This window comes from Colletes gigas, unplaced genomic scaffold (assembly GCF_013123115.1).
Source record: "Colletes gigas isolate AHSC1104 unplaced genomic scaffold, ASM1312311v1 Colletes_gigas_Sc00004, whole genome shotgun sequence".
Lineage (NCBI taxonomy): Eukaryota > Metazoa > Arthropoda > Insecta > Hymenoptera > Colletidae > Colletes > Colletes gigas.
The window spans coordinates 1,960,984-1,986,155 of record NW_025106633.1 but is presented as its reverse complement, the minus strand read 5'-3'; the positions used below and the strand labels follow the sequence as shown (position 1 = coordinate 1,986,155).

Here is a 25,172-nt window from a genome sequence, read left to right as displayed (position 1 = left end):
TCCAGCTTGAAGACACTCGGTCAACAAGCGGCAGAAGCCCGAGTCTTGGCCGTTTTCCTCTGGCGTGTACAACAGGAGAAGGTCGTTACACCGGAAGACCGTGTCACTTCTCAGCTTCACTATGACACGACACTAACACCGCGGTTCTGCGACGGATAAGGGATGGAGAGCTGGCCGTAGCGGGCGGTGGGTGGGTAAATAGCCAAAGGAGTGCGTCACTTTTTCGGCCGATCGGACGGGGTAGGCCTTTCGCGAATCTGCTCGACCGGTCGTGACGGGAGTTTCGAACGCGCGTACACGGGACGCTGGTGCCCCTGGGGATCGAAAAGAACGATGATGGAAACCGACGACGTGGCAAGACGGCGACCGGGTAACTCCAGGTCCGCGACGAGGTTCGAAAGAGACGGGCGGGAAGGGGCTACGGGGAAAAAGAAAGAGACCGAGAAAGACGGGCTAAGATTAGAATACCGTACAGGGGCCTAAACGAAACGGAAGAGAAGATGGCGAGGAAGGTGCAAACGCGCGAGACGAATACAATACACTTCGAATGCTGTTCCTCTTTGAGGTGTCGGGGACAGAGAGGGGTGGGGGGACGTGGAGGCAAAGAGAATGATTTTAGATTCAGTGCCAGAAAAATCACCGACCAATCGCGAGGGACCACAGGACAAATCGAGATCGCCATCTCTCGGCCAACTGGGGCCATCGAACGACATTAATAGACCTTTCTCTCGCGTCGATCGAGTCTCCTAATTGCCGGGAAATCGTTGTCGCTGATAGATTGAGAAACGAAAAGGACAGGCTCTTTAACCCTAGAATGTTTCACTGCTGGGGTCGTTTAAGAGAGCTGCTTGGAATTTTCGAACGAAAATTGAGGGTTCTTTAATAGAAACTGAGAAAATGAATTTAATATTCATGGTTTAAATACCTGTTCAAGTACGATTGAAGTGGTCATCGTTTGGTAATGACGAATCGTTACGTCAGCGTTCAATAATCTGTCGATCTTAATTGATGCAAAGATTGAATATTCGAATAGCAAAATTTTGGTTTCAAGAATTCTAGTACAGAACATTTCGAACATTTGAAATTAAAGGCTCCATTACGCCGAGAATATTGATAAATGATCGGGTCAGTTTAACGCTGGAAACCATTAATCAACGTCACGCAAACATTTGTCGAGGGTAAGATCTGGTGAAAGTATTTCACTCGTAGGAATGGACAAAATACTTCCTGAAGATATTAATTTTTGTCTATCTCGAAGGAAGAATCGAATGGCATTAATTTATAAATACATAGAGATATAAATCAATCACTTTTGTACTTCGAGGTCATGAACTTTGACGTCATCGCACTATATTATCAGAAACTTGTATCTATTTTGACACTGTAAAAAGAGGCCTTTCCGCTAAACATTGGCAAATATTATAGCATAATTATTTTACATTTCACATTAATATACTCTGTTATATAGTATTATTTTTACCAGCGATCAGCAATTACGAATGGAGGAGGCTACGAGCAAAGAAGATTGAGAAACACTGTCCAGAAATACCGCACTGCACAAAGCTATAAAGATTGCCTGTGATTTATGTTTACGATGTGAGAGAAATCCTTCTTTTCGCCTATAAACGCGTTTTCCAAGTGGTAGTACTATTAATCATCAGTTTATACGATACAAAATCTTGACAAATAGTGAAATTATCTTTTCTAAAAGCTCTCGTCGTTGACTCTGAATTCCATTCGAGGGCAATTTGACTGGTTCCTCCAATTTTGTTCTCGTTAGTAACAAGTTAAACATTGTACAATCTGTCACCACCACCATAAAATGTTAGAGTAATGGATTTTCAATTTACTCACATAGCATAAACACCTGCGACGACCTTGCATCGTGTAAGAATGGACGATGAATAGGCTTCTGCGCATCTACCTTGCGCTCGTGCAGAGTTGAGTGACGATTGTCGGTGGCGCCAATATCTCGTGACCTAGGAACCTATTAACAAGATTATATTTATATTAGCGGTTGAATGAATTTCATCGAAAATTTATATTTAAGTTCTATATTCTGGCCACAAGATCTGATTAAATTTCCAGCAATATTTCCTCTACCTTCTCTATTAAAAAAAGATTATATACAATTTTAATCGTTGTATACTTTAATTATAAATTTGGACTGAAATAATATTTCGGTAATGCGACGTATTCGTCTCTGTCAATTTTTAGATCGGAATGCATTGGATTTGTTGCACGGTTTACACGTGTATCAGAGTTGCCCAAACGTACCCGACGCTATATAAATAAGACTCCGTAGCCCCCGACGGAGTCTCTGAATTTTTCATATTCCGATAATGGGATACACGAAATCGCTGGATGCGCTTGCATTCATTCGCGTGTATGTAAATGTTTGTCTGCGGTGTACGGACACCGTTGGATCCCGGCATTGAGGCTCAGATGACATTATCGGCTCTGGAATTTTCACTTATTGTTCGCCCGCGAGCGTACGTATGCACACAACGTGTATACGTACGAGCATTGACGATGGTTGCGCGTTATTATCGGTATTCATGTCTGTGCTACTCGTCCCGTGGATTTGTATTTATGTATGCCGTCGTCGAAAGCGTATTTCTAACTTCGTTTCTACGGTCGATCGTAAATATCACCCCCAATCACGTCAACCTGACATCGCTTCAGTCGGTCGGAGACATGGCAAAATATATTTCAGGTAATACTCGAACGACTATGAGTTTTATTTATTGGCAATTTATTTACTGACATTATACCGATCGAACTAGACGTTGCACGGGATGTTTAAAAAAGAAATTTAAATTCCTCTTGCCGCAGAGTCCTTGTGCCCTATTACTATAATCTAAGAATACAGTAATTTCTGAAAAAGAGGGAGCTATTTCGTTCTCGTAATCTCAAATCTCAGACCGAAATTAACGCGTATTTTCCGCGAGCATATAAATTTTCCAACAGATCGATTCCGCCAACAAATTAGTTTGCACTTCGCGCCGTATAAACGCTAAAAATCCTCACAGTTTCCATAGTATCGCGACCACGATGATCTCTCAATCGAGAAATTCTGATCGAGCGACGGACAATATCACGGGTCGCGGAGGCTTAACAAGCACGAATGGATCCCGAGAGGTATAGTGGTAACGAAGAGCTACAGGACCAACATGCGTATATATAATCGCGAAGGGAAAGGGGTCCTCGGATTAAAGGAAGATAACTGCATCGTAATCTCCAATCTGAAGTTCCCCACGGGAAATACCAGCGCTACTCGCTACGTTCATGCAGAGAAAGGAATTGCATTCCAAAAAGCAACCGTGAAACGTCTAACCATCCCTCCCACCTCCCACGGGTCGCTGCTTTTTCCGACAAGTTAGTAATTTCCGCGTGTTCCTTCCGTTTCGGATTCTCTATCGTCCCGACGAGGGTAATGGAGCAGGTTCATATTGTACAAAGAAAGGAAGATCAGTCCCTGGTTAAAGGGAACGTGGCAAAGAAGACCGAGGATGAAAGCAATTTTGGTGTTTATTTTTCTCCGGCTCGATGGCTTTTCATTGTTCCTTACTCGATACACTGATCAAAGTGGACAACTTTCTGACAACCGCCAAAACTTCCTATCATAGTTCATAATTTTTTACTAGAGTGCTAAGCTCGAAATATGTCGTCCTGAGTGACTAACGAAAACGTCCTTCTTCTTCCTAGAATACTCAAACTCGTGAGACAGAAGCATTCATTAAATATGTGGGCTATCCTTGTAGACGATATTAATGGGTTCGAGTACTAAATTAGTGGAATATCCTATGTCCAGAGCCACCATTCAGAAACAGAAGACGTCCTACAAATTCGGGGAATTAATAAGACGGAATAAATTAATGGTATATTCGTACGACCCATAAATTGCCATTCCGCGATTCGAATTCACTGCGCTTGTGACAATTCTAATTGTTCGAGGTTTACGTTCGTATCGCTAGGAGCATTTCGAACCGACTCTTTGTTACGCGTTCTGCTATTTCACGCATAGTTTATGGGGCAAAGTTATCCCATTTGCTGCTGCTAGGGACACAAGAACAATGTTGAATTTTCGTCGATGCTCGTGCATTCGCGATCACGTCGGAATAATGTTACAATGCGCATATTAAAGCGCACTTACTTGCGGCTCGGTGCACTGTTGCGCGCAGAAATTTACTCGATAGCTGTATTAGGTGGCTGATTCGAACGGAGAGGCAACGAAGCAATTTTCATGCGAACTTGCATAAATTGAACAAAAAGCGGCGCGATATATGCGCCGTAAATCAACGGTGTACCCTTCTTTTCGTGCTTCTGGAGTTTAATATTAAGTTATCTCTTTGATATCCTTGGAATAGAGTTACCAAAGCGGCGTGCGAATGCATGGAACGTTCATTGACGATTATTACGAAGACGACGTCCTCATTTCGTAGAACGCACTTGCGTTCCAAGTTTATGCAGGGTGTAAATCTCTCCGTGGCTGCTGTATATTAGCTTCCTTACTGTCGAATCATCCCTCCATGACTGCCAAGTCACGAACATCCGCGACAGACAACGATCCCCGAACGAAATTTAGAAAGACAAGGCGTCGGTAGTAAAGCAGGAAATACTACATCCACTTACGGTAAAACGACATCGCAACAGCCGTCTTTTCCTGTCGCGGGAATAGGTGCTCGGAATATACATAACGAGTTCGTATAATACTAGAAAACCCGATTCGTCCTGCTTCGAGGTGCTTTACAAGTCGCACTACGAAATAAATGCAACTTCGACTTAATTAACAAGCTAAGAAAATTAATGCACGATGGACGTTGAAGCTTTTAACTGAAATTACTAGGCTGCCCCCTCGAACGAGAACTCGATTAAGGGTTCGATCGGTTTTATTTGCCGACGAAGCATGCTAATTTAAAAAAATACGCACCTCCGAGTGCCGGGAAATCCTCATCGAATTCTAGAAACTGAACATCGATGACACTGGAGCGTCAATGTATGCTCGACGATCGATTAATTGGACCGTATTTTATTGATGGATAATTGACGACGTCACGGGCGCTGAATTATTCTGACAGAAGTTTATAATATAATGATGATTTCGTACAGATCAGAATCAAATTTAATTCTCTATAACCCACACTATTTTTGACGTACAAAAACATTATTGAATAGGACATTCATAAATAAAAATTCTACCGAAGGGGATATGTTTTATAATGATGGCTGATTAAAACGTCTGACCCAATGCGGGTCACAGTTCCATGTAGGTCTAATTTTTCTTTTGTCCTAGAATAGCGGCGCGATACCAACGCGACGGTCGTCCCACTGATTATGCAAGGCAGTTTCGAGAAGTGTTATGGGTACGTTTCTGTACAGTCGTTGGATTGGTCGTGGCGGAGAATTTCTGTAATTTCTGTAGCCGCGTTCGCCGTACTTGACGACACTGGATTGTTTCCTACGGGATGCATTAAAGCGTTACGCCACTAAAGCGGTCGTAAAAAAGACAAAGTTTGTCCTTATAACTGTGAAAAAGCCTATATTTTCACATATGCGATTCACGGTTTAACAATAAATATATTTAAATAAACTGATACCTACAAATTGAATCCAAGTGTTTAAAATATAATTTTTCTAAACTCTGTTCATATTTGGAATTTTATCTTGTACGGAGCCCGAAACCATTCTTCGATAACACGCGAAATCTTAAATTAATTTTCGAGTCGGCGAACGGCGAACGGTAATGAGCGTAGACGGCTTCGCGAGGTTTGTTTCTCTCGACTGGATAGCTGGTACCAAGCTGAATAACCGAAAACGAGGCAAAGACAGAGAGGAAATGACAACACGCCGTGAACGGCAGATGAGACAGGCCAAAGTGGCGTGAAAATAAACCCTAGCGAAGGAGCGCCACGAGGAAGTTCATTGCATACGACCGATTTTCAGGAAGGAAGACGACGGGGGAACAAAGAGGTTACTTTCCAGTCGCTGGAAAAAGGAAAAGCAATGTCTGATCCTGAACTCCAACTAAATCAATGGCTACAAAACTTTTTGCTTCAACTATTCTATACAAATGCAATTTTGTCTACATTCTAATAACGGGCTTTTTTTATTCTCCTGATTCGGTCATCTGTGACTTTCATTTTCCCTAGTACGAAGATAAGAGTCAAAAAAGATTCCTCACGGTTGAAAAGATTCACGAAGAGGATTGTGCTGAACAGCATGAAGAAGAAGGACTTTCAGATGTTCCAACAATGGCGGAATCATCTTGCATCAACTCCCTAGGGGACTACTTCGAGGGGTATGGTAGCCACTTAAATCTCAGACTAGTCTGTCACTCTTATAAAGCCTGTTTGGAAAATTTTGACACTCCCTCGTATTCCGGACTTAGGGTTTCGTAATCTTCGTCAGTGAAGACAGCTGTTTTTTCAGGATGCCATTGTTTCATATCAGTATTGTTAGTAATGCACATATGCAGGGTCTCGCATTTAACTTGATCATCGTGTTTACAAAGTACAGTAACTTAGAAAACAGCTAAAAGGTGTGAGAAACCTCGAAGTAATTATTAAATAGTTATTTCAGAGAGTCGACGAAACGCGCCACCTAAGTCGAGGAGACAAACCAAATAACTTGGAATCATTCTGAAACCACGTTTACGCGAGGGGAATACGCGGAAATTTACGAACTGGCGCGCCGTTTAGCAACTTTACTCGCGACTAAAGTTTTAATATCGCGTTACGGGCGTCATAACACGTTCGAGGAACTTCGTGATCTGACTGTGGATACACTTAGTAGATAGATTGCCGTCACTGTGGATTCCACGGCGAGGAAGCTTAGCCGCGAATCCGTGCAAATTGAGCCACGGGAGCCGTGTCTTAGGAAGCTCGCGTGTCTCCTCTTTGAAATTCCGAAATTCGCGCTCCGCGGTGTGTGAGAACGAGCAAGTAAGTGAATCCCCAGGCTTAATCGATTATCCGCACTGTTGTGCGACAAACGTGTTTGCCGCGATTACTATAACAGGCTTTCACCCGCGTTTTAGGTGACGCCCATTAACGAAATAATACAGTTTGCGTGCAAAACGCAAGCAAAGTTTTCGCACGACGGTGGCTGGATGGCAAAAATGGCCAATGTGAACTTCGAAATTTCGATTCTGTGAAAAATATATATTTTTTTGAATTAATGAGCGACCGACGGTAATGATTTCAAAAAGAAAGAGAACGTCTATTATTGTTCTGCGATTCGCCAATGTATTGGCCTATAGTCGTGGCCTAAATAGGACATACTATCGTGTACTTCATTCGATGCAAATCTTAGACATTTGTGTTGGACTCTTTCCAACATTGCTGCATGCTTAGAGTATGTAGAAAACCAAATAATAGGAACGCATTTTAAATGAGGTCCAACCAACATTTCATATAGTAGCTTAATAATATATTAATAATATCTTTAATATCGTATAAATGTACAAACACTACGAGTCGACCTCATAACATTTTCGACGTCACTTGATTGGATATCGTTCTATTTATTCGTTTCGACAATTAACGGGTCGAAGCCCAATTTTGTAGACAGCATATAATAACAAGTGAAAATTTTTAATTGGACATGGAGGAAGAAGCAGGGATGCAAATTTTTCTCCATATAAATATTTCGCATGGAATTCAAAAAGATAAAACGTGGTACGAAAATTAAAATCAGGGACGTGTCCTGAAGTTTTGCGTTGAGTAGGAGACAAAGTATATCAAAATTGATTTTTGAACACACAGAATTTAAAACATTTCAAACGCAATGAATTCTACGGGATTCCAATTGCGCAAAGCTTCTTTCTATTAAAAATAGTAACTATATCGAAGTTAAATAACGCGAGATTAACCCATAGAAATGTATTGATCCCCACCGTTCACATTCTACATGTATTTCAATTTCGAAGATATTTTTTATTACGAGTGCTTTCGGTACTTCATTCAATATTTTTTAAATTATTTTTCTGCACGTGCACTACAATTAATTAAAACACTGCAGTATCCGGGAACAAATTGTATTGCCTTTATTTGACTACTACGTACTTTCTCGTATTTTAGCGAACTGGGGCGATTCGGAAAAGTGGGCATAATATTGACGTCTGTGAAATATTCTGCTGAAAGAATATTCATTCGAACATTAGAACATAAGAGAAACGTTGTAGCTTAAAACCTGTAAAATAATATTCTGGCAATATTATTTATTCAGTGGCAAGATTCAAGATAGTGGAAGTTAAATAAAACATGGACGGCCTTAAAATCTCGAGAAATACAACCGTGAATAGTGTTCGCGTCAATCGTGATATTTGTTTTGCAAACAACTAAAGTTATTTTTAGAAAAAATGGCCACCCTAAATATGCCATTTTACACTTGGCGATCTTGGAATTTTTCAAAACTTGAAAAGTTTATCATTCTGACTATAAAACAGTAACACCCTGCGTTAAAAGAATTTTCGTAAAAAAATGTGCTCGAAAATCAAATAGAATAAATTCCCTAGCATTGCGACGAGTGCAACGTGGAAAGAAAATCTGGGACAAGTGGATACGAAATAAACAAACAGCAATGGCACCATATCGGCATAGCGCACGGTACATTACAGTACATGCAATTTTAACGCGACTCCGGTGACGATAAATTGAAGGTATTTGCTTCAGCTCGGTCATACAGAACTTAATCAACGAGTTTCGTACATTTCTTTATAATTGTATCATCTTGGAATAAAAAGCTGCGATAGCTAAGACAGTTTAAGATGGTGACATAAGATCAGTTCAAATAATAACGATTTCACTGAAGTTCTTACAATTGATTACTGTTCTTGAGCAAACGATTAAATCTGCGAGCCACTGAGCAACATAACTGTAAAATTAATTTGGTGGATCTTAAACCCATCGCTATTTCCACGCTAGGAATCCGCACTCTCTGCTCTTTGAATTCAACGTGCAAACAGGAAGTGTACGTTGGGACGGCGTCGTAAGGCGCAGCTTTCGAGCGAGAATGCTCATAGGGCGAATCGTGAGCCGACCCTTTTAATTACTGGCCGCCTACGACATAGTAGCAGAGTTATTCGAGAAACGTGATCCACATAATTACGGACCAGGTTTAATTCTGATATTGACGCCGGCCATGTGTAGTTTTAGGGACGTCGTTCAGCTAAATGTGTTTCGATCCGTTATGATTAATTTTTACAGATGGAACAAGAGCTTCCTTCAGATTTTAAACAGTGTTTAAAAATACGATATTTAATGCTTGTAAAATATTGCTAAAAAATGTTTAATTCCTAAGTTCGACGAGTTTCCATTTTGGATTTTCGTAAGTTAATTTATAAACAATTATAAATGTTGCCTACATTTCTTACGACTTATAAAAATGCCGCAATGACGAGTTGACTAGCGAGTCTGATCATTTATGGAATAATCTCCTTCCTACAGACTCGCCTTCCTCGATTTATAGAAAGGAGATTATACCGCCAATGATCAGACCAGATAACCAGATTTCCATCTCTGGAGAATACATTAGTTTCTCGAACTTCCCCGATTGATTTCCCATTTTAATAATAAAATGCACCTCTTTAGAAAAAATCTGTATCAAAATTAAGAAAAGCCATTAAACTGCAAAATTGCCAATAAAATCGTTCACCGAAACTTATCGCGAGCCGGAAATCTTACACTTTCGCGAAACGAAGCACGAGTCGACTCAGGTGCAACGTTTAAATAACTGCTGGCGGTCCTGGAAGCCACGAACAACGGAAACCACGTTCGAAAAACGCGATCGGGCGAAATCTTTCGCGAAAGTTGCAGTAAGTTACAGACCGTTAAGCGAGGCCACGGATAAGGCTCTTGGGAATTTCGAGGGGTTTCGCGTCGTTTAACGGGCCCGTAAACCTCCGAAAGTTTGCTGCCACATCTTAAAAAACGCATCTCACCTGACCGAGGAGATTAACGCTCGCGTGGAAACGCGGGCTTTCGAAGACGGTCGCTGGAATATTGCAGCCCGCTTCGCCGGGGCGGTATTGTGTCGCAGATTCAATTTCAATTTTACTACGACGCGATACTTCGTCAAGGGGCACTCGTTCAGGTGCTCCGTGCTCGAAAGAAGTACTTGCTCTTCTCTCTTCTTGACGCAGTCTCAATTCAATTTGAACCCAGACCGTTGTCGCGGCTCGTCGCTTACGAGGCCCGACCTCCGCCCCGGAAACACTCGTCGGACGAAACTTCGCGGGTAACGGGATTTTCAGGTAAATTTCACTCGTCAACATTGCCATTAGGACGACACGCCATGGCTCTTAGCCGGAGTACCGCGGGATTTAGTCCAAACACGGCTCACTCGGGCTACACGGCCGCACTGTAAGCCACTTCCAACCCGCTAACTCGGCTCGTTTGCGATTTTGAAAAACATTCGATCGTTCGACGATGCGTTCCGACACTGTTTACTCTCGCGAGGAATGTCCACGGTGTGTACGTGTTTCGCGAAATGTCGAGGGGACAATGTTTCGCCCGTCCTTCGACTCGTTAAATTGTATCAACGTCGTAGAAATTTGTTTGAACACGATTTTTATAATTGATAGATCACAGAACAGAAGGCAGTCTTTTTTCTAAAATGTTTTACAAGTTTAGACCTTCACAGAAATGACCTAACGGCTGTGCAACAATAATACTACTCTCTGGTATGCCGGGGATCGTAACAACCATGCAAGTCGCATGAATATCTTAGCGACTTCAACGCCGCAACGATGACGGTATGCTGGAAATTGTATGAGCGACAACATTGTGCGACGAAAATGCTGTTGGATCGTAGTTATTCGACGGTGACGGTAATCGCGTAATTCGCGAGACAAAAATCCGCGCAATTCTCCCGGGCAATTTCGTCCGCGCCAACGTTCGAAATCGATACTGAGAAAAATTAAGCGTTTAGTATTAGTCAATTCGCAGTTACCATTTAGTACTGCCTCTGGTTAATTATTCCGTTCCCTATTGTCGGCCGGCGGGGCTATTTTCAAGCAAATGAGAACGCACAGCAGTTTGTGCGTTTAAATGAATTCATTCGTCGGCTCGATGCGCAGGACGACGAATCAATTGACTCTCAGATAGCGCTGGAACTGGTTAAAACTTAAGTGGAATTTTAATTCGGAACCTGTCTCCAATCGTGATAGAAAGGGAGGGGAGATAGCGATGAAAATTGAATCAAGACACCGGGGATACTGTTCCGACGACGAGAAACTCGCGATCCCATTAACCGTTTTGTCGATAGCTTACAACGGAGGTTCCCAATTGTATAAATCATATCGCAAAAATGTAACCCTCGGCCAAAGTGAATGAAAACCGAACGAGATAAATTTGCCTTGAAAACGCTACGATCGAAGTCCCAATATTGCCCCAATGATTATCTCAGCGGAAAGTAGCCAACGTGGAATAATCTTTGGGGAAACTATGGTTTCTAGGATCGGGCAGCAAGTTCTACCCCAACTTATTCTCCTCCCCGAACGCGAAATTACGACTACAGTTCGCGCAACGAGTGTCCAATGTTTGGACAAGAGTCTGCTCGTTGGGTGGTGAGACGACAGAGAAACTCGATATCGATTTTGAACGAGAAGCGGTAAAAAATGAAAGAAAGGCGGAAGATGAAGAGGTACATAATGGCCCATTCTTCGGCAAGCTGCGGAACAACCGTAGCTGGGACGAAGGGAAACATCGCGAGGAGGCCCGACGAACGTCTTGAGAGTCCCGTGGCGGGAGCGATCCTTTTAGGGAATTACGAAGTTATCGGTAAAGTTCCCCAAAAGGGGGACACGCCTCGGGGTATTACATTTAATAACGTCCAATAAACGTTTCCCCGTCCTCTTATTTTTCCCCACTTCTTCCACTGCTCTTCCATCCTGTTCCATCAACTGGCCGCCATCTTTTTCCGTCGCTTCGTCTGGGATTCCCCGTCGGCCGATACAGCCTCGCGATCTTAAATGTACCGCTCGTGTCACGTTAAGACGATCGATTAGGTCACGCTGCAATATCATTTATCCGCGGGAATCCGCTGTCACCCGAACCACGGACATCGACCCACCTCGAAGTTTTTATGAGCTGGTGGAAACGTTCGGAACTCGGTACAGAATCTCTCCAAATGTAACGACTACTCTCGACTATACGAGACCATTTTTCACTTTCGAACAATCCAATCGGCACTCCGTGTTGTGCGATTGTATAATGAGGCACGTTGCTTCGATAGAAATTGCAGACTAACTCTCATTGTTATTTTGCTCATACGAAGCAACAGGTTATCGATGGGTTGCTGAAAAACCAAACGGACCGATACGTTTTCGCACATCGTTATTCAATAATAATAAATATCTATCGTTGTCGGAAATCTGTTATCCTCGTACATCGATTCATTAACACCAGTAACTCTTTGTACGAATAAATAAAAAGGTGATTTTAATGACATAATTATTTGGAAGTTTGCGTAAATGGCATTTTATTCTGAAAGATTTTAGTCATAAATGTAAATCCCTGAAACCACTGTACATCGATAAGAACAATTTTTCCTAATTGCAAGTGAAAGGATTCCTTATTTACCCTTAAACTACAGGTTCGAAAATATAGCAGTGTACTTTTCCAGAACTTTTTACTGCGTGGCTAGACAGACCGAGAAACGATACGCAATTCCAGGGTTAAATAACGACACGGAACTTCGTCGATTCGTTCAATTTCTATTTATAATTCCGAACGAACTGTCTGTAATTTTGGACAACTGCCGTTCGTGTTTCCATTACGATTTCACGCAGGAAGTATAGACAACTGGAAGAAGCAACTGCTACTCGAGGGGAAGCGGAATCAATGGCTACCGATAACGTTTGGTACAAAGCACTTCAGAAGACGCTTCCCATAAGATTCTCGAGAGATGTTAGGCCGATGGCCGGTTGCCAAGCAGACACAATCCATACTATAAATACTGGCGGACACCGTCCCACCCTGGCCTGCCGTTCCGTTCCGTTCTGCGAGACTACCCCCGTCCTCGGACTTTTTCGTCCAGGGAGCATTCCGCGCTTCGTTAACACGGCCAAAACGTTCAAATCACTTCTGCGCGTCAGATTCGCGCCCGACGAAATGCTTCGCTGAACCCGCTGGACGTAGCTTCTAATTCGGAACCGAGCGAGGCAGAAGGGTAGTTCCCGATGCGAATTCGACAACTGCGCGCCCAGTGGCCCAACCATCAACCGAGAAACTGGATGAAACTTTAGAAACCAAACGCTCGTAGAGGAAATAATTCTATCCTCCATATGTGAGATCATTTTTGTGCTTGCTTTTGTTTTTTACGTTGATAATGTGGGTCAGAATGAACCCCTCGCCTTTGCAAGGACTGAAAATTATATTTGAAACATTGTTTCTACCACTGTTTATTTAAATTACATTCAAGAATTAATATTAGTATTCCTAACGCACGAAATAAACTCGTGCATATAATACTGGGACACCTTGAATGCCTAATTCCTTCGAGCAAACTGGTGTAACGTCATCTTTCGGAATTTGTCGTCGGGTTCCAGTGTGACCGGATTTAATACGTGATGCATGGACGAGATACTACTTTTCAGCACCTCATCGAAGGCCAGATAACTCTCTTAAACTATGTTTCAGCAGGAGACATATGTGGACGATATTACTTTTGGGAACGTTCGCAACCCTTTCTCGAGCGTCGACGTGTGTGAAACGTCTGGATCAGATCTGTTATTTATATTTCCCATTAAGAGAATGAAATTGGAATTTAAGAGTTATTGGGCCATGAGATTCTGGCCGCGGACTGAGAGAAAAGCGATTAAAAGAACGTGTAACGTTTCGTTCTTTTTTACTCGCGCCGAGCGTTCATTCTTACAAAGGCAACGGAAACTTTTTAAATAATCGATAACTCGTATTCCATCCTTTTCTGCTACCCTTTTACTTCCTTTAGCGATTGAAAATATATACTAACCCATTCAGGTCAGTTATAAATAGTCTATGGGAAATCTACATCCCTCTGACAACGAGTCTGGTATATATATATAAATAAATAAATTACTAAATACAAAATTATTTACGATGAAGTGAGTTAGTATTGATTCGACCGTCCAGTAATGTGACCCTCTTCAGAAAATACTAAAGAAACAATTCATATAAAAAATAGTAACAATCAGAATGGAATAATCTTCTAATCCTAATCTCTCAAATATTCCAAGTACTTGTGGGATTTATTGGCAACCTTCTCGTATACGTCAACTCCGAAAATCGATGTTGAATAAAAAAACACTTTTAGTGACCCAGAAAATAAAAATCCAGTGAATTTAATCCGGGGAACCAGCAAGCCAAGCAATATTCATCTCTTAGAAAATCGTTCGTTCAAGATCTGTCTGACTACTCGACTAAAATGTGGCGGTGCATCGTCATGCATAAACCCCTTAAAACGAACGAATTTAATGGAACTTCTACCATGAACTCAAGAAATAAGATTGATCTATTAATCTTCCATCGAGAAAAATGAGTTAGATTATTGTCAATTATATATTTATTGGATACTATTTATAGATCACTTGAACCTATTACACCCATTGAAGGGTTAAGAAATTATGACAATTTTTTTCTAAAATTTTGAAAACATCCACACAAATCCTGTCATCCTCTTCTCGTCAAGAAAGCCACCAATATAGTCTCTGAAACCCTTGGCCTCGGAAAATCAAACTTCGGTCCTGGTTGTACACCACTGGCACAGAGGATCGCCCCGTTTATAAATAAATAAATTATTCGCCGGAGTAACAGTGGAAACGCGCGGCACGTTGGAAAGTTCGATGGAAGCAATTAATTACCTATCAAGAAACGTGCAACGGAATCGAGTCCGACGGAAACATCGGAGAGACGGAAGTTCGGAGAACACAAGACGATTAAGAGATTCATCAAATTGACGGGAACGATCCACCCTCGAATGCTCGACCGTTTGGTCATGACGTACAACCGAAGCAGGTCGTTTATCCAGGCCGTTGTTGCCTGCAGGGATGAATCACAGTCGACTCCGATCGGCAGTCGTTCGCGAGCCCGAGCCGGCTTTTATTAGACCGGCTGACACCGAGGATCACTGCCAAACTAGGATCGCGCGAACAATGGCTTACACGTATCGAGCCGGCTGCTCGAAAATAACCACGACTACCGTTAGTGTTTCCTGTCGCACTCTTTCGGGTCGAAGTCCACCGACCGAAAAGGCAAATGGACGCCGCGGCGAGAGGAACGCTGCAAAACGAACACGCAAAGACCGGGCCGAGAAGGGACAGGGAGAGAGGATGCAATTTACATTGTCGTCGTGGCTCGAGTTCGGCGCAGAACAGAGGGTCAAAGATCGAACTGTACAGTTGGATTCAACGATTTTCTGCTTTTTCTGAGAATATTTGCCTGGCGTGCCTCGAATCCGTTCCCCGCCGCGACCCCATCCTTCCCTGGATTCCCAGACGGTTCCTGGACGCCATGGATCGATGACAGAGTCTCCTAATCCCGTCCGGAATCCCGCGGATGGCACTTTGGCATCGGATGCCTTCGATCTTCCGTTCCTCGTGAAACAGTAGCCGAAAAGGAGATCAGAGCGACGTGGCACAGTGGGACCTGAATCCCGAAAAGTTGGCCAAAAGCAGAGTTTCTTGTTCGTCAAAATGGAACCGAAACTCTATTGGATGCGCATAATATTATGTGAAAATATATAGATCGCTGATAGATAAATGCACTATACAATTTGAAGGATATTAGCTTTAAGAGCATTTATATCAGGACTGTGACATAGTCTATTTATTTCAAAGGGTGCTCCAAACTTGTAGCCAGTAGCGTACTTATTCACAGATTTGAGAATACAAATGATAGTAATGTTTTATTCGATGATTCTGAGTGTGTAGCCATATGAATATAATGGGAATGAAAGAGCTAAAGCCTTCTCTTCTAAATAATTAATCCCGCGACACCCGATAGCTATGTGACTTTGAATCGGAAACCATCGCCAGGCGACCATGCGTGAGGGTGCATAGTTTATGCCACAGTCCCATTCAGTCTCTGATCAAGCCATAAACCTATGGAAAGTGAAATAGCGTGGGGCAGTCTGCCTCCAAAATATTCTCAAAATAATGCTAATTGATCGATATGCCCAGACGAAACTTAGGGTTCCTCATATTAGAAAGAAACACCAAGTCTTTCTGCTTTAATTTATCCGTTCCTGGATGTCTGGTCACTGGAAATCCTACGAAGCATCTCTTGCAGACCTTTTTCTTCGGGAAATCAATGACCCGATCTATGTCTATTGCCTGCCAGTCATCGCACTCAATTACAGGACCGGAAGGGTCTTGCATCGCTCAAAGCCAGTGCTTCACCTTACTGCTCATCGTCTTTCTACTCTTTGGCTCCATCCACTACTTCTCCAGTATACCACTGCTCTTCGCAAATTCATTTATCGCGCTCTTTCGTTCACATTTGCTTGCATACAAAAACCGATAAACGATCGGGCCAATATTATCATTGCGACATATTCCTAAGACGTTAGAGACGATACCTGAATTTTTTCAAAATATTTAAAACACTTTAACTACAATTTAAAAAACCTAAAGTGTGCACGGCGTTAGCGAAACCCAAGGGTGCTCTCGCGACTGTTGATTTTGTATTTAATAAAAATTTCGTAATTAAACGTTTCGACCGCATTGTGGAGCTTCTGGTCCACTATGTGTCACGGAGAGCGTACACGCGGATCGAAGTCCGAGAAATAAATGTCTGGCTGTCGATCGTGGCTGAGAACGAGGATTCTTTCATTTCGAAGGAACGCGATGGGAAACGTATTATTACGCGTTAGAGGAGAGTCAATCGGATCTGATGAAATTGAAGGTATTGTGCTCGATAGAGGTACGTGACCTACGACAATGTTCGCGGGGGGAACGGGGAAATCCATCGAAAGAGTAGGAAATGACGCGGAAGGAGACTGGATGGAAGCTTTGAAAATGCCGGCCGATTCCGCGAATGGGCACTTTTCATGGGCTGGCGCGGAAATTGCCAATTGGTATGTACATACCTAAATATGCGCATAAATCCTTGTCGCGAGTACCGGAAACATATTCATAACCAGGAATATTTTTATCAGAATCGCGTGACCGAATATCCCGCGCGTCAACCCAGATATCTCTTGAAATTAAATTCATATCTCTTGACCATTCGCGTTTCAATTAACGAGGTATACGAGTAGACCTTACATCCAATGTATTTTTTCGGCCCATTTTTCTGGGGCACTAGAGCTCCATTAATACGCATTGTTTGAATTTTCAATTATTAAGATCCTTCAATCCGTCCAGAAGTTATAATGTTTTAAACGTAGACATGAAATTTTGGAGAGACATTTCTGACCTGAAGTTATATTTTCAGTAAGGAATTTTTTTCTCGAAAATGGTTAGGAATTCGGGGGTGTATCTATTCACATTTGAACGTTAATAAGTATATTCACAGAAGTTCAAGTTCGTGTTCCTCGAATTTTTCGTGTGAAAACATTCCAATAATTACCTAAACAATTATCTCCCTAGTGGGAATTCTCCCCTTACAGGAAAAACAATGTCCCGACGAAACTCCTGGCACCCGCAATCTCGAATCCGATACTATTTCGGCGAACGACTTCGGGAGCGTATAAAGCAGAAGGATTAAACTTTATTGGCCCACTAGGTTGTCAACTTAAGCGTCACCCTTTTAAATCCGAACGCCAACAAGCAGCATCATTTACAAAAGGGATGAAACCGCATTCCGGGGCGCTTTTCGCGCGTTCTTCTCGCACCGAACACGACGTATTCTGTCGCCGAAGCCGAGACATCGTTATCGTTTTAGCTTCTTCTCTCTTTTTTCTTTTTTTTTTTATCGATTACCGTTACCCCATAGAGGATCTCGCGAAGCTTAGCGCCACGGTGCTACGGACCGAGAGCGTTCGCTTCTAGCTCGCAGCGTGTCCCTAGGATTAGTTCCGGTTTTAATGTCGGACGACAAGGGATTTCAAAGGTAATTGAATCGGGACACCGATTTGTCGTGGCTTTAAAGGCGCGGGGCCACCGTCCGCCGTCCCCGTTTCGTGTATTTTTAAAGGCTCGTTACGCGTCGACAACACGAACTTCGAACGCGACGTTCGATTTTCTCCAGTCGGTACCAAGATACCAGCGAATCCTCTACTCATGTCGAGTTATTTGGAAAAGCATCCCATAAACGGCCAACAGCTGGTACTCTTTATCTCGTTCTTCGATCTATCTCGGCAGTGGATCTACGATAGTCGTGTCGCTGCGCTTTGTCATTCTTCATGTTCGCGTTTACGTCTTCTTCATGCTTCTCGTCACGTTTTATCAACCCATTCCAAACTCGTACTTCTCGAATCTTTGATCGTTTCTTCTTTGGTTACCGTGGCCGTGGTTTATGGCGCCTGTCTTTCTTCCCGACTGTCCCCTCTTATTCGGAGTATCAAAAGTTCGTCCCTTCGTTTATCCTCCTGTTCTCGTAAATTCGATCGCATTACTCCTCCGTTCCAATGTTTTGGCTGGCTGAATCTGAAGCACAGAAGAATTCTTTGTCGCTCCTTCCTTGTTCGGAAACACCCAACTATTTCTTTAATTTGTCTTCAGGTATCGAGAATAGAGCACTGTTAAATTTCAAGCCACCTACTTCGTGTCTAAATATTTCAACGTGATTTTTTAAACAGTCGCAACAACTTCGTTGATATTTTGAATTTTTACACCGAACGACGCGGTACATGTTCTTAAGACTTCTAACTTTCGACCGACGGGAGAGAAATCGATATTTTCGAGCTAACAAATCGGAAAGAGCTCTTAAGGAGAAACGGAACACCGAGGATCAGACTGGAGAGCAGGACCGCAGTGTATCCGAGTGGCTGCGATCCGCACGGACGGGCACGTGCGTTATCCGGTTAATTCTTTCTGGCTGGCTCGGCGAACAGAACCGGAAGCAATGTCTCTCTTTTCGTGTCAGATGGCCCGTGCTCGCCGGGCACGTCGATTCGGCGGGGTTCGGTTTTGATCTACCATGCGGAAGGAACCGATCGCTATGAAACGAGCAACCTACAGCTACATGAACCGAGCCTGTAGTCGGATGGCTGAAGATCGCCCCCTGTGACAACGCCAACGACGAAAGGTACCCGCTTGTAAACATAATGAACAACATTTCGGAGGCGAATCCAACGTGTATGCTTCTTCTCAGCGTTTTAGAAAAAAAAAAAAAAGGTAAACGCAAATTGAAGGGTCGTCGTGTGATCTCCGGGCGGAAGATTATCGATGGAATTTAGAATCGGTTGATAATTAGATAACGCCACGCTAAATTGAGATTTTCGTGGATAAAAATGAAAACGCCGTTCGAAAAGTTAAATTCTATTCGATTAAAGGATGCACCACTGGCGTCAAAATTTTCTACAATTTAAACTCTACTATTATTTATTTGTGCAGTTTTTTCTTTATAAATAGAAACTGAGATGTATCCATAACTGTCGTAGGTAATATATTCCATGAACTTTTATTTAAGATTATAAATTTTCTCGAATGGACAAAACTGAGATTTTTTCATCCTCCGTATTAATGGCTCGAATCGAATTAGCGGAGATTTTGTTCCTTCAGAACTGTCAGATTTAATTTCGTTTCTGATTTTAACTCACTCGAGAGGGTTTCCGTCAATTGGATTGATTTCGATTAAGCCCCCTTCAGCGGCTCAATAATATGTACATGGCCGGAACTCGGCGAGGAGAATTTCATTAATTAATTTCATCGCATCATCACGTGTAATGAAGCATTATATACGCTCGCGGGGCTTCATTATGTGTAATTTCGAATATTGTACAAATTTAAACGAGTAATCAATAACGCGTGCTTCTTGCGCTATTGAAAAATATTAAACGAATTCTCCAACTATAGAAACTTTCTGCTCCTCGAATCGAACTTCTGAACTTTGAACGTTTAACGGAATGGAATTTTAAATGGATATTTAAAGATTGCTATACACGGCTGCCGATGGAATTCGTCCGCGGTTTATTAAATATACCGCCTCGTTTATTCAACTCAATATCGTACTACATTTTCGCTAATTGCATTATTCTCCTCTGAACGTGTAAAATGATTATTTTAACACGAGCATTACTAGTTATTCAGATTTAATATTATTATCGTGTTTTGCCTCGAATAAAATTCCATGTTAAATTTTGTCTTAAATTCACTTAGAGAGGATACATTTACAAACACAGTGATGAAAAGGAAACTCTAATTCGTCGAGCATCGTATTTGTTGATCTCGAAACAGTCCGTTAGTAAGGAGCACCTCGATTTAACGTTGTCCAAGGGTCAATACGTTCTCCGTTTGCCTGTAGGGTATTCCGAATAAATTTGTCGGTGAACAAGATTTCACGCGGCACGAAGATAGGTCATGCTGTAAAAACGTACTCTTTTGCGCGCGACCACGTCCACCACAATGACGTGTGGCTACATAATTCGCAGGCCTGGAGACTTCCAATCGTCTACACTTCAAAGGGAGGCAAAACAGAGTGTACGTGGCGTACCCGTTCGAGGCCACCTTCGCACGCACGAATAGTCAGGTGGCAACAGAGCGCAAAGGGTTATTTTTAGTACAATTTGTCGCTCGAACGATACCATAAAGCGAACGCCGTGTGTGTACCGGCCTATAGAAATTTTCACGTGTTTGTACCCACGGCTAAACGTTAGTCGCGTCGTTAAATATGTCGAGCGGACGCTACAGAAAAAGGTCCGCTTTATAATCCACCCGTTTGGCCTTTCACGGAATTCGCGCGGTCTCGCTTGCTGGGCATCGTCTGACGAATTCCCGCCAGCCTAAGCCGAGAGCTCGAGTCGTGTCAAACGCGAACTATTGCGCAGAGCTGAAAAGTTGGCACGCGAATCGTCGCGGAGGCACCCATAAGTGTCGCGCGATTGGCCACATTGGCGACATTTACGGAGGATAAGAACCGAAAATTGGCTACCTCGAACTATGACCAAAGATTCTGTTTCTGCTCTTTAGAGAATGAATATACCTTGAGCATATGAGAAAAGACGTTTAATTGTACTTGATTTTAATAGCGAACGTTCGTTCCTTATAGAATTCCAAGTCGTAATAGAATTAAAGATCCAATCTCTGACAGCGCACAAAGCACCTTAACCGCACAGTGACAACGTATGCCGCGGAAGAGGATTTCTCAGCGAGAAGACTAGACGAAATCTAACTGCGCCTTTGCAACAGATATAATTGGACCGCCTTAATTACCTCGTCTTGGGATACAGCCGTAAGACGGGCAGGATAACGCATTCGATGTGCATTCAGACACCCAGACCGGAAGATTAACAGCTCCAAAGGGAGCAAGAAGGATGTAGATTGCCTCAGTTGAGATATTAAGATATTCAGCTGATCTGGCAGCTGTAATGCTACTGAAATAAAGCGAGAGTGGGCTATCGGCTATTTCATTGAAAATTAATATCGGAAAGCGAGTCCCGTTTCACATTGCGAATCTTTTCGATTATTGCGAACCTTTCTATTATTCAATCGTTTGAATTAATAATTTAAGTTGGAATTATTTTCACTATACATTCTTTACTAAAAATTTTTTTGTGGAACTGGGCAACGATATTTGACTATTATAAAACACCAACTAAATCTCTTTAATAACACGGCAAGGGGTTAAATGAATTCCCACGTGCAGGCAAATGCTCGTTGATAACGGCGAACCAGCCAGTCGCGGGTGGCATCAAGAATTGATAACGCCGTATAATACAAAAAAACCGTTAAATATACTTTTTTATTCGCTATTTACTCGCGCGTATGTACGGTCGGATGCCTGTAATCTGGATTTACATTTTCCCGCGATAAAACGTTTTCCCTCCCACTCACCCAGACTATTTACAGAGGCACAAAGTGAGTGACTAAGAGTAGCAATCTCAACGGGATACGTGTTGCTATGGGACAACACGTTCCACGTATCGTTTCTGCATGCGCATCTATGTGTGTCCATAGGTTTTCACGTGTGACGCAGGTATGACGCAGTTAAGATGTGGTCAATGAAGCATCGGATAACGGTGACGGTCAAGGATGGAATATAGCGACATCTGCACCGACTAATCCTGACCAATAAACGTCCCATTTGGGATTATGAGTACAAAAGGAGCCAATTGATTGGATCGTACAGTACCGGGATTCCCCATAGGAACCATGTGACTCTATATTAGGCCACGAACTTCTGGGATATATCCAACAATACTACAGAGCAATAGAGTCTTTTCTTATTTTATTAGTCACTCTGTGAATTTATTATTATTAATTATCCCTCGTCGATGAATAGATTAAAGCCTTAATTCGGAGGATTCGAGTCAGGTGATCTACTTGTGCTAAGTTTGTGTCTACCAAGCATTCCTTGTTGATACTAGCGATAATTGCGAAACTGTTTAGACTATTTAGCACTTTTCGTTTCAAAACACGTTTCGATATCGTCAACACCGAGGTATGGACGCTTCGTGTTGACGTTAACGCCGAAAATATTTTAAATCGCGACGCTACGATAATTTGTTCTTCATTTTCTTGCATAATACTTAATACTAAAATTTTTGATTTTGTAACGATACCGATCGATTCCGATGATCAGCGCCGCGACAATTAAACTCGATCGTGGCGACTGTCATGTAACGTCTCACGCGAGAAAAAACGTCGCCCGCAAAGGCGAGCCAGACTTTTTAATACGAAACTCGTATGAGAATTTAATTCGACAGAGGACGAATGCGTGAATTATTCCGAACGAGCGGACAGCCGGATATTCTTTCGCTTGAAACGTCGCTAATTAATGTGCATTAATTCCGAAGAGGGAAATCTTTCCTTTAAGTTTACTAATAACGTTACGAGTTCCCTTCTCTCTAGAAAAAGAGGGTAATACATTCAATATGACCGGGGTAGATAGAAAATTAAGTAAAATATAGTAGGGGACGAAACGGCGTACACATACTTGATACGGTTAATTAACTCTTAACTAAATTGAAATGTGCTGTAAAATATGAGTTTCCAATATCAATTTCACGGTAACGTAACGTACCTTCTGCCATGAAGTATCGAGTATATCATTGAACACGTTCTTACATGAATTTGTTTTGCAAAATAATATTTAATAATCATACTTTTGCAACGCATCTGTTATTATAGAAACGTGTAACGTTCGATCGCAGAATAAAATACTTTTTTTTAGAATCAAATTTAAATTAAAGTCTCAAACTAGAGGAGTAGAATGCACGAGCAATATTGGATTTAATTATCCGATAAAAGTAAAAATATGTAGAAATAATATTGCCATATTTTCACCGGGAAAACCTCGTCGATCCATTTGGTATTAGTCACAGGAGAATATGATAAAAAAGTTTGTTAGTTGTTTCTCTCGAGTTGTCAATAAATGATCGATTCGTACACGCATGATGTGCCCCAACACGCGAGACACGCTTCGATGATAGATTGGAGGAACAAAAATAATAAAAATATTTGTTTAGTTATAGCCATTTCCACATTCCAATAATGTACAGTGACGTTGGAAGCCTGCGTACCTCGACTCATAGAGTTTTTCAATCTAAAAGAAATAAAAATCCAATGAAATTAGATGCAGGGAACGAGCAGGCCAGTCAATAGGTCCTATCCATCTGTTAGAAAATCGATCGTTCAAGAACTGTCTGGCTACTCGACTGAAATGTGCCGGTGAACCATCATGCATAAACCACATGCAACCCACGTACATCTAATGGATCTGCTTCCAATAATTCATGCAATTTTCTACTCATGAAATTGGCATAAGATTGACTTGTTAATCTCCCATTAAGAAAAGCAAGACGTTATTAACCATCGAGTAGAAAAACTTCAGTAAAATCAATCGTACTTGTTTCATAACCAGACTCTATTGGAGGGTAAAAATGGCTATAACTCAGAAAGGGAGTAAAACGAAAATAGAAAAGATCTGCTGGTAATACCTCATCGATGAGTCCATTTGCCGCTACAGAACGAAGTGCTCCGCAATTTTCGTTTCTCTCTTCGGTACCTGAAAAGTAAACACGGTAATTAGAGAGAGCGTAAGAATCTGTGGGGGTCAACTATGTTTTGCCCTCGCGAGTGTATTATACTAGGAGCAACTAAAAGACTATCTGGATCGAACAGACCTAAACAAAGCGTCGATGTTAATAATCAGCTATGAAACGGAACGTAACGATGAAACGCATCGTGTTATTGTAAACGGTGCTTTACACCGGCCTCGAATCGAAATCAATAAACCGATTATTGGCCAGGCTGAACGGAGATTACGTTGCTTTGAATTGACACCCCGACACGAGCCTCGCGTCGATTGAATTTCGCGGACTTTCTAGACGGCCGGATGTCCGCCCCAGTTCCTTTTTCCACGTCTGACGGCATAAAATCACGATGAATGTAATCCGTGCGGACACTCCGCGAAGAATCGACCTTTTGTGGAGCACGGGGGAAGTTTACCGTGCATTATCCACCCGCGTTATTTGCTTACACGCTGGTAAACAATACGGGGGAGGGGGGAAAAAATAACGCGTCGCTCAAACGCGACTCTTTTTAACGCCATCTATGTATTCAACGGCAAATAAGTGACTGACAAGTATAAATAGGAGATTATTTTTCCGCGCGGAACGATTTCTCGCGTGCATGGATATGTTCCGGGCAATGGCGCGTCCAGTGGGCATTTCAAAACAAATTCCCTACCTTCCACGTGCTAAAAAATATCCATTCTCAAACAGCGTCGATCCTAAGTTGATATTTTGGACCAGACAAAAATCATTTCGAAAGATTATTTTCCGAATCAATTGATACAAAAATGCCAAATTTTTCCTTTGAACCAGAGTATATAATTATAAGAATACACATATACTGTCGCGTTAATGATGGACAGAATTTTTTATCTACATATAAATTTCGAACCAGATAAACAAGTGTTATATTCGTAACTTGTTGAATACAAATTTAATTATTCGAATGAAGTAATGTCTTATTCGTTATCAGTTGTTCGAACGAAATATATTTTCTGGTTGGTCGCACAGAGGGCGTCGAACCGATTGATGATTTGCACCGTGTCGTTCATTTTCGCAGACTATACACGTAGCTC

The 25,172-nt window shown here is 42.1% G+C and overlaps 1 long non-coding RNA gene across 1 annotated transcript in view; it reads right to left on the bottom strand.

The window, feature by feature from the left end:
- Positions 1-1,919: 1,919 nt before the first annotated feature.
- LOC122405361 overlaps positions 1,920-25,172 on the bottom strand; it is a 28,077-nt gene continuing 4,824 nt past the window's right edge. The window contains exons 2-3 of the long non-coding RNA XR_006259758.1: positions 24,022-24,089; positions 1,920-1,987 (exon numbers count right to left, since the gene is read on the bottom strand). This is a non-coding gene — a long non-coding RNA (uncharacterized LOC122405361). The remainder of the gene's footprint in view (positions 1,988-24,021; positions 24,090-25,172) is intronic.